Genomic DNA, 10838 nt, shown 5'->3' on the forward strand with positions numbered 1-10838 from the left:
TCTATACTACAAACATAGTTTTAATAAGCTAGTCTTGGGAGGGTCTCCCAAGTCTTTCTTCCATAAACTGGCATATAATACCTCATTAATAATAATTATTATCTTCATAATCAGAATCAATTTCAATCAATTTTCTTTGGAATGTATACACGCATTAAAATAAACTAAGTAATGGGGACATTACACACACACACACACACACACACTCTCTCTCTCTCTCTCTCTCTCTCTCTCTCTCTCTCTCTCTCTCTCTCTCTCTCTCTCTCTCTCTCTCTCTCTCTCTCTCTCTCTCACAATTTGTGCATGTCATCCTTGTGCAAGGGCTATGCTAATCTAATTTGTATCACTATAATTTTATCAAATGTCTCCAAAGAGACAAGAGGATCTACTATTGCTTTATGGATTTCCACAAAGCATTTAATACAATGCCTCACGCACACATTATGTAGAGACTGCAAGATATTAGAGTACCAGAGGATATATGATGGGATATTTATACACTATATGAGACAATGATATGCCATGTATAGGCATCTAGGGGGATGTCAAAGAGGATTTACAATATCATAAGAAAAAAACAAGGATACTCACTTTCACCCATAGTGTTTGGTTAATGCATAGATGAAGTGTTTCATTACATTGTCTAAGGAGGAGCAACCCAAGATAGCTTAGTGGGGTACTGATATCGATATTATTAGATGCAAATGGCATTGTTCTCTTTTTGGATTCACCAAAGCAATTACAATGCCACCTAAATGCTTTATATGCCTTTTGCATAGATAGATATCTCACAGTAAACCTTGGAAAGACCAAAATCATGGTCTTCAACACTTCAGCAACATGGGTGACTAGATCCATGTACCAGTTCACATTCTGAGGAGACATGGAGCATATGATAGAATATGTCTATCTGGGAGTCATCTTCTTTTGCCCATAATTTTTGTTGAGAGGCACATCAAAGCTCCATCTGGCACAAAGCTATGCAATATTAGGGGCACTCAAGAGGCACTCAAGAATCAATGTGCTCACACACAATTCCAAGAGTCATGCTAGCTTGTTTGTATCACAGGCACCTAAGCCCACTCACTGAACAAATCGAAATACAAAGAGATTATTATGATGGCTGGGATGGCATGGAAAATTCATTGATCATGATGATAACATGAATGATTAGGAGTAAGCCCTCCATAGCATATCCCACTGTCAAAGTAGAGTTGCAAACAACACATATAGTCATGGAGACACTCTTCAAAATGCAGTGATCTTTTGGCATAGATTATGGGAGCTCCCATGCCATAGATACTCCAAATACATAGCTAGCAACAAAAGGTGAGAGAAACTATTGGTTTTCACATATGACTATTTGGATGAGCCTTTTGACTACAGCATTGACTACCCCACATTTTCTCTTAGCCTATCAAAGCTAAACCGAGTGATCAAAGCTAATATCTTGAAAACTGAGCCAATGAGGATATCCACCACTCCCATTAGGATCACGGATGGCGAGCGGAGTCACTTCTAACATCTCTCTGATAATCAATTCACTATTAGGCCACCATACATGGACACCCATCTCTCCCACAACATATGAGCTACTATTGGACAAATTCACACCTCCTCTCATAGGCTACAAGTGGAGATAGAAAAATGGACAGACACTCCACTGAGGATAGAACTTACAGACACGAGAAAATACATGTTTATATGTACAATATACTATGATATACAAGGATGGTACCATTGCCTCTTCTGTGATGGTTTTGAACCTCTTCGTAGTGTTATAGAATACAATGACCAAAGACGTCTAGGTCTCTTCCTCGTAGAGCTCCAAAGACACCGCATAGCACTACTATGAGACAAAAGGACAACTCACCTGGAGGGACCCCCACAGAGAGTAGTGACAAACTTTCTTTTAGATTAGAGTCCACTGACACTACTTGCCTAGCAAAGATAGATCCATCCCACCAAATAGCTTCCACTCTACTATGGAGTCACACTAGGTAGAGCCATCTCAATTCACTGAGCATGGTGACCTTGTCTATTAGGACTACATCCAAGGAGGCTGCACCATATCCAAATTAGAGTCATCATCATGAGACATCAGAGACACAACCAAGCATATCAGTTAAGCAACTAGGAACTCCATCATAGCTAATATCATGTGTAGATCTTGAGAACATCTACACCTATATTCTCCACCACATTTTCTATAAATAGCTTCTGTTAGATTAGGACCTCCTTTTCATTTCACTAATGGAACAATGCAAGGCATGCACCACTATGGAAGCATCCATTAACTTTATCTCAAAAGTGTTACAATGAAACAACCATATTAAATCATAAACTGATCATAAACCATGGCTATACTATTAGTCGCATTGCTTCAGATGTTGGAATCCATAAAAACCAACTAAATGTATTTGAATACTAATTACCATTCCCTAAAAACTAGCAATTGATAATTAGCCTCTAATCTCATGATCATACTCTAATGATCATATACTCATGAAATGTATCATTTCACAAATGTAGTGAAAATCATACCCATCTTCATACCAACTACAGTGCCTAATACATTGAATAGTAACCTCAAAGCAAACATACCATCAACAAAGAGTACCCTAGATGCATGTTGGATATGCCCAAAATCTACTATGTACTAAAGTTATCCATCACTAGAGGAATAGAAGTGCTACCTCCCCCTTGAGCATCAAGCATTGCTTTGGACCTTCTAAGCTTTGCTGAGCTTGATCTAAAGTCAACTCTAATTAAAAGGCTTCTAGGTTAAGTGGCAACAACTAACATTGGTTTTCCTAGTCACCCTCTTTCATCCATTTGGCATCCATTAGTGAAATTTTTTGAAATTTCACAAAGTACCTCCTAGACCTTTACCTCTAATCTTCTTTACTTTCATCTTGATACGTATTGGGACAATCCCTTGCCATGTGCCCCTCCTATTCACATACAAAACATTGATTAACTGCTTACATTATGCAAATGTTTTTCAAGCTTTTCCCTATTCTTTTTGCCTCTTCTAAGCCCTATTTTTACATCCACCCCTCTCTTCCACCTTTGAAAATTTCTCAAATGTCTCCTCATCATCATCTTGGAAGCCCATGAATCATTTTCACTTAACAAAGCATTGACTGCACTTGTCGTCTCTATAAGCCACTATGGTGTTTATGAAAAAACCCATGATTCCTTAGGCAACCCACAACAATACTTTTCCACTTTCTCATGAAGAGGGATAGCTCGATAAGCAACAAGTAGCAATGCATCGCAAAACTTCTTATTATATTGCTCCAAATGCATTGTGATGCATTCGACTCATTCCAAGTAGTCATAATATCCATTTCAAAGGTGCTCATCAACCAATTAGAACTAAACATTTGCTTAATTGAACCCATGTTGATAATGCTCTACATTAGAAGTATGGACCACCACTACAATGCATTTCCCTTTAAGAAAGTATCTACCTTTCAAATCTCAGAGAACTTGGTGAAACTACCTCTCGAATAGGCTGCATCAAATTGATGAATGAAAGCCAAAGCTTTCTATCTTGTATACTATTAAAGGCCTCAAATTTCACCCCTTTTCCACCCTCATAATAGTCATTTGATACCCCCTTGGAAGTCAATTTATCATAAACATGCTACTAAAAATAGGGGGCATTTTTGCTGCCTTTGCATCATAACTAGCACCATAAGAAGCATTTGCATGACTCTCCTTGATCCACCATAGCATGAAATATAACACCGCAACCAAAGTATCCTAGGTGCCCCATACTTGCATTCATGCTTCCTGTCCAAAATCAAATGTATTTGCACTACCAAGATGGCTTTCCATTTGCATATCATGCCCCATTGGCACTAGTTTTTTTTGTTCATTGACAACATTGAGAGCAACTTGAGATGGTTTTGGCATTTCCTTCGATACATCCTACTATCTTGAAGTTGACTTCCTCTTTTTGCCCTTGCTGTCTTTCTTGGAAGAATTCAAAAACCGAGTATATTGAGGTTCATTTGTCAATTATGCTAACGTATCATCTGCTCTCCTCAAAGGAACTTTGAACAAGTCGTTGAATTCTTCATCTTCTTGCTTATCATCATTATTTAGTGGCCTAGATGGACCCATTTCTTGCTCTAAACCCACATTTTCTCCTTGCTACCCAGGCTGGGTACCAATTCCAAGATTAGGCATTGCATTTTCTCTATGGCTTTAACCTTCTAATGGTGAAGCGTCATCATGAATTGAACCCAAATCACTATATGATGACATGCTTGTTGTAAACGCACTCAGATCATAATAATTTCAGCAATATAGCTTCATTAACTTCATGTGAGTGTCACGGGCCCGCCTACTCAAGGGAGTTGATGGTATCCCAATAATGGAGCCATGAAACCACTCTTCCTTCTTGGAGAGGGTGGTAAGGACCTAATAGATCAAAAATTACAATAGACATAAAATTCACATAAACTAAAAATGCAAATATTACCGACAGTGTGGACATCCTGCTGACCTTAACATTGGCACGCCTTCCCGTATTTTATTATCTTGAATTGCAATCTAGATCGGATACAATAAGATTCCCTAAATCTTTGTTGCCCTCCAATCGCCTCTTGCTATCATAAATGACCAAAAATCCTTCAAACAAAGTTGGTTCTTGGTTTGCATAACTGACTTGCATTTTCGATGTGTACCTCATATGTGCACAACTTAAGAATGCCAAAGTGAAGACTAAAAAATGCATATCCTCATAATAAAGGATGTCAATAGGTTGAATGAGATGTAACTACCAATGCAAAAGACCCTTGAGTCTCTATATGCATCCATAAACACCAAAGGCTGAATAAAAAACAAATGTATTTTTTATGACCCAGTTATGCCAACAACCCAAAATCTGAGAAAGTGGAACAATATCTTCATACATGGCTATACGGGAGTGGGAAATTTGGCCTTAGCAAGATCCAATCAAGGAGGTACAAAGAGGAGACAACTATAGCTCTCTAAATATCAAATAAGGACTATACTTTTTTGGCCACGTGGCAAGAAATAAAACTGTGAGAAGAGAAATCCACACTAGTAGTGCAAAAGAAATAATTATCATTTGAGATTCAGATCTTGGAAAGAGTTGAGGTGAGGAGAAGTCCACCAATAATATCTCCAAAGAAAGACTTTGCAATTGAATAAAGTCTTGTTGAGCCAATCTTCCATTACAATCATTTTGCAGCAAGCCTTAGTTTTGAGTAGCCTCCAAACAACATTGACTTTGGTGACCAACCAATGGTGATCTTTGATCATGAGATGATACACCTAATTAGTTGGTATTTTCAAGATTTAGCCACCCTAGAAGATCCCAATCATGCCAAGGGTGATTAGTATTCAAGGCAAGAAAGGGTTGCCTGTGTTGTAACACCATCAAAATCTAGCCCCAAAAGTGACTATATCCCCAAGGGATCCAAATGAGCCTCCTTGCTCTATGAAAAGACATCAATACACTACAACTCACTAGGGTGCCATCAACAACCAAAGTGAAACCTAGATCTACCATGTAATTAAATTTGGATTAATCTTCATGTTTCCCACCCCAAGAGATCAACCTTGACACAACCAATAATTCCATCTAGAAAGAGTTAGCAACCAAAAAATCCTCCACTAGGTGCCATTTCACTTTCTATCAAACTAGCTTCCATGAGCATACCAAAAGTGTTCATCATGAAAGAGGAAGATGTGAAGAATTGACCAATTGTATTGAGAACATGCCACCACAAGCCCTGAATGATAGTATTATCATGGACAAGTCCTCGATCTTCTGAAAGAAACAGATAACAAAGATCCAAGGGCGATGATCAATGTGCATGGCTTAGAAAAGTGACCAAGGAAGAGCTAGCATATGAGTCCCAGCATCCAAAACAACTCCTCCTACCATGCTTTTCCGAATGCAAACATGACTCCAAGAAATCCAACAAATTCCCACATATAGTGAGTCTTTTTTCCACAACATAAAAGGGATGCACATGGTATGATTATCCAAGGTAGTGGTAGTCCAAGGCAAAAGTGACAAAATAAGGAAGCATAGGTAACATGATAGTTTGTGCAACTTTGAGACAAACATGGAATGGCTAGGACTAAGATTTTCGATAAAAAACTTAGCCTTCAACTTGTGCACAATCCATTATAGAAGTGCTTTGGCTAATTATCAACACCCAAACAATACCCTAAATGCCTAATGGCAATGCCACAAGGTATTACTACACCTTGCCATCCCAATGTCTACAAGTTCAATTCAATACACCTTCTCATCCCAATTTATACAAGTTCAATTCAATACAACTGAGAAGGGAGGGTTTTGAGACATTAATATAGAGCATAGGAGCATGCCCAAAAAGGCTCTAAACATCCAATACCTTGCAAAGATTGTCTTGCGCATGTCAGCTATTGCCCATACCCAGCCCACCACTTTCTATTTTAGCCATGAGCTAGCTAACACATATAGTCATCACATATATGTTGGGCTCACACAATTTGAGCATATTGACCCCTAGGGACACTCACCTCCTAGCTCACCTCCATCCTCCACTCGGTGGCACTCTAGAGCTTCTCGCACTCCATACACACTAGTAGATCCACCCAACTTGGGATCATGCCTCAAAATATCTGATGCCATGATGAATGCAAATATCTATACAGACACTCCAAATCCAAAGAGGACTAGGGTCTATCTCAAAGAGAGAGACCCAAAGGAAAATGTGGATCTTGCCTCACCGTAACGATGAGCATACAAGGAAGCATAGTATTGGGACATGTACCATTTATGCATGAGCAGAAATGTAGCCACAGCACAACACATCACATATTACAAGAGCCACGCCAACCCATACCCATCAATGACCCAAAGACATGGCACTCCTATGCAGAGGGACTATATGATATATCACACAAGCCATCGATCCCTCACCCACCACTGATGCCTCACCCCACTACATCCACCTTCTTCACACACGATATGTTGAGGAGCGATAGAGTGCCTATAGCATGGATGACCAATGGATCATACATGTATATAAGGTGAGCACTTCACTTCTGCAGTTGACATTTTTCCTTCTCTCCTTGCTTTATGTTCAAGAAGTCCCTAGCAAAAGGCTTCCCAAATGAGTGGACCATGTATACCATTGTGCCCATCCACATGTCTAGAGACCCTCTAGATCCAGGTAACTGCAACACCATCATGGTGAGTCAAATGATGGCAAAGATATATGGAGTAATGATGGTGATAAATCTCAATGCATATGCAGAGAGAGGGAGATTGAGAGTAGTAGGACTGTGGGAGCTTTCACTCAACCGCCAAGACCCTCGGACCGCTTATTGTTTCAAGCGTTCCAAGCCGAGCATTAATGGCTACCTCTCACATAACCGACGTGCCATCCATATCTACGAGTGTAGTGAGCTTACCTCCGTGCCGTTCGAGTTACCTCTTCTCCCGCGCACTCCGGTAGCTCCACGATCCAAGTGCAAGCTTCAAGCAAGCTCGATCCTCCCGCTCCAAGCTCCAAGCTCCATTGCCGCGAGCAAGACAAGAGAAGAGAAGAGAAGAGAAGAAGAGAGGAGAAGATGGAGAGCTTCTCCTCCCCGGTCCCTCACCCTCACACACTCACTCCCTCACACTCTCACACTCCCTCTCTCAAGCACAAGCTCAAGCAAGCAAGAAGAAGAAGAAGAAGAAGAAGAAGAGGAGAGCTACTTTTTGGCCACACACAAGAATGAGCTTCTCATTCACTTTTCAACTTTATATACAAAACCCTAAATCCCTTTTGGGCGGTCATCCCCTTTTCCCCTTTTTTACATGGCCGAGGCCCCTTTTTCCCATTGTCCTTCTATCTTCCTAGCTTCCTTTCCACCGCCCATCTACATTTACAAATTGCACGGGTGAGAGCCTGGCGCTCCTTGAATTAAACCATGATACGCTTGCGCTCTTTTACAAAAGTTTTGACTTGCGCTTTTCCTTGTGCGCCTTTCTCCCTTATTTAGGATTCTTCTCCTTGTGCATCTTTGTCTTCCGTTTCTCTTTTCCTTGGCCTTTGTCTTTGTCTTCTGCTTTAGCTTTTCTGGATTTTCCACCTTCATTCGTTTGAGGGTTAACATTACCCCCCTCCTAGACGAGTGCCAGTCCCATGGCACTCACCGTCGTAGGTAGCAGGCTGTAGCATGCACCGAAGACGTGGGTGACAAGGACGCCTATGGTTTCCGTGGAGGAGTGTTGGTGGTGGTGTGGCAGAAGGTCCTGGGGGCCTGTTGGTGGCCAAGGTGGCCGGTGGAAGGTTGTTGGAGTTGGTGGTAGGGCTATTCTGTGTTGGGGATTTCATTGATGGCCAGTACAAGTGTTGGTTTGTTGGGGATTCTGCACATGATGATTCTTTGCAGGCTTGTCGGATGGTAAGGGATAAGCATTCAGAGTTGGGTCTTGATGAAGAGCAAACGACACTTTCGTTGCAGTCTTCAGCACCTGAATTGAAAACCTCCCATGTGGTCTCTCCCTAAGGGTAGTGCTAGTCTTCTCTATTGTGCACAAGACATAGTGCAATTAGTTTGGGAGACAAGTCGAACTCTAAGCAAGCTGAGAGTATTGTCTTGCACTTGAGGACCCAAACTGTGTATATACTTCGGTGCAGGTATTATGTGAGTGCTTGTGCATACTTAGATATTACTTAGTTAGAAGACTGTCAGCCTGGTTTCTTGTATAGCAACGGGTCAGTGAAGCAAGGGGCTAAGTTGATGGAAAATTTTGTCGATGAAGACGGGGAGTACACTTGAAAATTGCTTGAGACATCATTATGGTCTTGTCAAGGCCATGTAGCATAATTGAGCTCCTTGATGTCTAGCTCTTGGTAGCTAGTGACTACTTATAGTGCTTGAAAAGTATAGTGTACTTTTCCAATGTCTTTCATGCCTTGTTACCACTGTTGATTGTAATGGCATTGAGATTGAGTGCAAAAGAAATGGCAAGTGGTTCAGGGTGGCAGGTCTAACCATAGGCGAGGTGAGCTCCCTAGGTATGTCCTGCCCTTGATGTGCCCTGAACAATTGTGGGGGATGTACAAAGGGCTAGGGAATTAGGGATGGAGCCAGCCAACCAAGGTCACTGGACGTACCTAATTTGAGGAGCCCTAGGTGTGGTGATGTGATCGTGTGCGTTTGTTTGTTTTTTTTTTGTTTTTTTTTGTGGGAAAAGTGAATACAATCAATGCCATACATTGAGGCTGTTAGCCTTTCATTTGGATTGAGATATGTTGGGATTCAAAGGCTATGAAGAATTGATATTACAGAGATGATTGTGTCACCAGCCTTGATGCTAGAGGAACTGTTGTTGGGATGAAGAGATACACTTGAGATTTTGCAAACCTCTTTGTAACATGTGAGACATCGAACAATTGAGGTAGCACTTGGAGTGAGCTGTGCATGGATAAGGGCAGAGCATCTTGTGAATTGAATCCTGGATGATGAACGTTCGCCCTTGTTGAGAGCGTGGCTCCTGCCCGAACATAGAGTTTAGACAAGAAGGAGGAGGTAATCGATGATTATGCTTTGGCCATGCTCAGTTGCAATATGTGCTTTTTCTGCAGAGGTGTCCTTGGGTTCTCATCCAGTGGCATTTCCATCATGGCTTTTGTTTCTTGGTATTCCTGTCACTTCCTCCATAATGGTTCTTTGTGGGGTTGGTGGTCTTGTGGTGACTTGGATATTAAACGCCTCTAGACCTTGACCTGTGTCATTCTACATCCACTTGTCACTTTGTGAGAGTATATGCTCACTTGTGTTAAGTACATCGAACCAATGCAATCATGTTAAGACATAATTTTTCAGAATGCTATGATGCCTATCCCATTACTTGTTAAGATCGCATACATTAACGGTAGGTGAAGGAAGTGTGTACAAGTGGGGATCTTGCCCCTTTACTCATCAAAAACAAAAAGTTATGGCATGATGACTTGTCAAGCTACTTGTACATCATAGGGGCTTAGTCGATAGGTACTAGGCAGGGTGAGTCCGGTTGGCTAGGCGACCGGGGCAGTGCTGGTGCGGGGCTCCTGTGAGGTTGGGTAGGAAACATGTCGGCTGGGACATGAATGGTGTAGTCCCGGGCCACGACCGTTTCCAAAATGTCTTTAAATAGTTCATTAAATTCTTCCCTGTCCTAGGCCGCCTTTTCTCTTCATGGGCACATGGTGCCCGAGCGTACGTTGGGGGTCTGTGCAATTGGCATTGCCACCTGCTGCGCGTTTCTTTGAGTCTCGACTCTCTTGGCCCGGGGATTCTTCGGCCCTCGTCCAGGTCATTGTCGCTTAGGCCCTCGCTTGTTTGCATATTTCTTGAGAGTGGGTACATAGCATACTGGTGGAGGGCACGTGCCGCATGCTCCCGTCGTCTGTGAAGAGCGTCTTTGCATGCCAGATGTCTGTGGTTCTCCATGTGTTCCGTCTGGAAGCCTGCAAGATGCAATCCAAGGGTTAGGCCTTGATATGGAATAAGATTGTTCGCATAGGAGGGATTTTCGTGTGGGTTGTCAAACGCATATGACTAGAAGAGAAGGCGCGGAACATGTTGTACTCGTTGTAATGGTGTCCCTCTGGCCTCTGACTACGAGCAGATCTTGAATCACGCCAAGTTACGTTGGTTGGTGGTCCTACATTCGGAGGGCTCATCCTCGGAAGGATAGGCCGAGAAGGGAAAGTGTGTAGAGAGGGACTGCGCCCTGCTTACATCATGAGGGACGTTGGCTAGGGTTTTCCATGGTGGCAATGCGGGTGCATGCCCTTTGCTCAGAGGCAGACATGATCTGG

At 42.0% G+C, this 10838-nt stretch overlaps 1 non-coding gene across 1 annotated transcript; it reads right to left on the reverse strand.

Moving 5' to 3' along the window:
- Window positions 1–274: 274 nt before the first annotated feature.
- LOC148033464 (U6 spliceosomal RNA) lies at window positions 275–377 on the reverse strand. The gene has a single exon (XR_015691521.1). It is a non-coding gene; the product is annotated as a U6 spliceosomal RNA (small nuclear RNA).
- Between the last annotated feature and the right edge of the window lie 10461 nt (window positions 378–10838).

This window comes from Lygodium microphyllum, chromosome 7 (assembly GCF_053477565.2).
Source record: "Lygodium microphyllum isolate KBCC chromosome 7, Lygodium_microphyllum_v1.1.10, whole genome shotgun sequence".
In the NCBI taxonomy this organism is placed as follows: domain Eukaryota; kingdom Viridiplantae; phylum Streptophyta; class Polypodiopsida; order Schizaeales; family Lygodiaceae; genus Lygodium; species Lygodium microphyllum.